The sequence below is a fragment of the Priapulus caudatus genome, unplaced genomic scaffold (genome assembly GCF_000485595.1).
Source record: "Priapulus caudatus unplaced genomic scaffold, Priapulus_caudatus-5.0.1 Scaffold1648, whole genome shotgun sequence".
NCBI lineage: Eukaryota > Metazoa > Priapulida > Priapulimorpha > Priapulimorphida > Priapulidae > Priapulus > Priapulus caudatus.
In genome coordinates this window covers 30276-33985 of record NW_014578709.1, presented here as the reverse complement: position 1 = coordinate 33985, position 3710 = coordinate 30276, and the positions used below count along the sequence as shown (strand labels likewise).

General features: G+C 46.6%; 1 long non-coding RNA gene across 1 annotated transcript in view; it reads left to right on the top strand.

The window, feature by feature from the left end:
- Positions 1 to 3710, top strand: part of LOC106817247 — a 14244-nt gene that overhangs the window by 4383 nt on the left and 6151 nt on the right. The window lies entirely within an intron of this gene.

Genomic DNA, 3710 nt, shown 5'->3' with positions numbered 1-3710 from the left:
TGAGTCAATGTCTATTACCCTCAATAGACGTTCTGTTAGCGATTGGTAGACATACCTTAACCTCCCCTGCTTAGGCCAGATGGGGCAGATGCGCCTGCCGATCTTGGGCAATTAAAATTAGAAAACGAGTGAATTGAACAAGCGTAGTGCTGGCTAGAGTAATGTCGGTTCGGTACCATAAAGAGTTGAGCTAGCTGATGATATCTTTGCAATTCTTCGTTATCGAAAAACTGCTGCAAGAAGTCTGCTAGGTTAGTGGAGCGAAAGAACAATAAAAATGTGTCATTACCTGTACATGTGCAGTCAGAAGGTGTCATATAAATTCATAGGCAATTAGCGCACACTGACAAGCGAATGTTTGAACATTTATACAAAAGCTCACAGCCCATGCGTGTTTGCTGTGACACCGGGCAGTGTAGCGACCATTTGTCATTGCCTGACATAAGACAGATTGCGCGCGTCAATAGGTGTATAGAATAGGTTCGAGGTTGCGATGTTAGGAACCGAGAAATCACACGTAATCTTTTTTCATTCTGGGGTCTCCAGAAACAAATGCTAGCATCCACGACACAGCGGTAGTAGCCGTATAAGTACGGTGAAAATATGACAAATTAGCGTTTGTTCGCTGTGAGCACTGCCTCAAACTCGCGACCCGTTAGTAGCGTGTAATGTTGTTTTAGCCAAGAAACAACAAAGAACTCGATACTTCTCATAAGCTCCGGGTGACGTGCGCGTGATCGATATAGTAAGGAGACACAGGAAACGAATGAATCTGTTAAACGCTCGATGGCTGGCCTCGTCTGGCCGTCAATGGATAGGGCATAGACAGAAACACAGCGTTATGATGATAAGTGCAGTGAATGTTAAGGCTTTAGAGTAAATCGTGTGTGTGTGAGTAAATTAAGCATAAACGCGACGTATTGATTCTGCAGTTTGTTTCTACTGTGTGTGTCAATGATTTGGTAGAGACGAGCGGAAGCAATAGCGGGGATACCGGCGTTTACTAATAAACTGATACCCTGCCCCAGATTGTACACTTCGTTGCAAATTATTCAAGCAATTTGAGCTGATTCTTGTGAGGACTCAATTAGTGATTGCACAAATTGCTTCTCTGCCTGAGCTCGCCAAACTCATCTCATTATATTAACGCACGATATATATTATTATTCCGCTGAATGGTATGCATCGGCCCTTATCCATTGCGATGCGTCTGAGTGTAGTACATATGATGCTAGCTGGTATTATGATTCTCAAATCACCGTTGTTTGTCTTATTTATGTGAGCGATTAATGAATTGATATGTGGCAACGCGCTGTAGAGTCCCGCTGCTGCGTTGCAGTGCAAACAATGAAGTTGAATATTCACCAATGAAAAGGCTAGCAGCAGAACGCGAGCGCGTCTGTGTTGCTCCTGGTCTTAGGAATGATTTCCGCTGACCATGATTGTAGGTATCCGTTTAGTGCGTCCTTTCGTAGACAACTTCCTCAAGCGCATGCCCTAAGCGCTGAACACTTCGCGATGCATCACGCATTGACGAGGGTTGAACTTCATCGGTGGTTCGAAGTGTAGCTGAATACGCACTGTGTGTAGCCAACCTATCGGGCAGAATACTCCGGAAATTCCAGGGATTGTGAAAGTAGGAACGGCAACGGAATTAGGATTGGGCAGCTGTCTGGTGAAAATGACGTCTCATTTCAACCCCGCATCCTTCCACCAGATTGCTTGTATCTGGGTTTTTAGGTGAGACGACTCGGGTTCTCGTACGTCGACAGCGTAGAAGGGTAGCAGAGTTTGTTTACGTCAGGCAATGGTAGAAGTTAGCAAGCAGCGGCGTAGATAGCCAGAGGTAAGCCGTAGTCGAGATTAGTTGTTCTCACATGGACTTTTTATTATTAACTAAACAGTACAAAATATATACTACGGCCACCTAGGTGGGTGACGATAGCCTAGTCCCGTTCGTCTCGTTTTCGTCTATATACTCGTACATCGTCGTATACTCCTCTGGGTAGGTAACTGCCCTCTGTCTGTCGAGCTGTCTATTTATAGATTTCCAAAATCCCCGGCGACTTTTGAATCCAATCCGGTTCTTCGTCGCGGACTAGCGAGACACGTGAAGACTATTAGCGCATAGTATCTAAGACCGTACAGTACCGTGTCATTTACCAAACAACACACGAACCACCAGGCAGAGCACAGACTAATATACTGCCTCGCCTGGCTAGAGCGCTCACTGGTTGATTCAGGTGTAAGCATACAACAATCCTTCCTTCATCTCTTCAACAGAATTTTTATGTCCCCACAAAAAAAATTCAGTATACATCAAAAAACAAACGACATGCACACAAACCTCTTCACACACGTCACACACACATTACACACGCCCACACATCACCATACACACACACACCACACACACACACAACACACACACGACACACACGACACACACACACACGCGCTGGCGCGCGCGCGGCATGCACACACATGACAGAGCGGAGCGACAACAAACGGCGCAGACTGACGGCAGAGACGAGACGCGACAGCCGGACGCGGAGCGATGGATGGGATGTACGAATAGATAGAATCTGATGGATAGATGTGTGGGTGGACGGATTTGGTATAAACAGGAGGGTTCGACGGACAGGCGACCGGACAGAGACGGTTCCGGAATAGACGACGGGACGGACGGAGGTTATAAGACGTACAGACGACGGACGGGACAGACAGACGGCATGAGACGCGACGGATGGACGGGACCAATCGGTCGGACGTGTATACACTGGCAGAGGGAACACGCGCGACAGACCGTAACGTACGGACGGCACGGACGGACAGACGTGGAATAGCGAACGACGATAGAAAGAGGACTCACACAGCTAAACAAATTAATACAAACAATACACAGTCATGCCTATACAATCACGCACACGACACAGGCACGTACGTAAAAAAACGCACTGCACACAACGCACGCACGCAACGCACTTATTACGTACACGTAAGCATGAGTATAATATAGTCTACTACCAAACTTGCTCTGTGGCATCGTGAACTACACCAGATCAGATGATTTATGTAAGTCAACATTGACAATGTATTGTAGGCCTTTGTTACTTTGTACTCAATTGTGTTTTCCTTCTTTAAGCTGACGGGTCTTGCAGCATGATGCTTATGCCTTAATCTTCATTCTTGCGTTTTACATTCATCCACTCTTAGTCGTTCCATTCATCATTGTGTTTTATTTCAAGAGCGTCAGCCGTGGCTGAACTGTAGATTTTCCTGACGCATCACTGGTAAGTAGCCGAATATAAGCTGAGAACAACACAACTCACGGTACTGTTTTTAGTACGAATATTTTAAGTAGGACTAAAACGTCGTCACACTCTCACTAAACACACACACACCACGCGCGGGACCTGACACTGGCGGCGCACGCAGCGGCGAACAACCAAATGCATGCACGCACACACACACGTGAGACGTCACACAGACATTCGAGCACACGTACATCACTATACACACACATACACACATACACACACACACACATACCCACATCCCGCATACACACACACGCAATGCGCGTGCACCCAGCGGTATCCCGCGACATCCCAATACACACATACGCACATTACACAGCAAACACGACATTACAACACCATACACACATACGCAACATACACACATACCCGCATGCACACACAATTCGC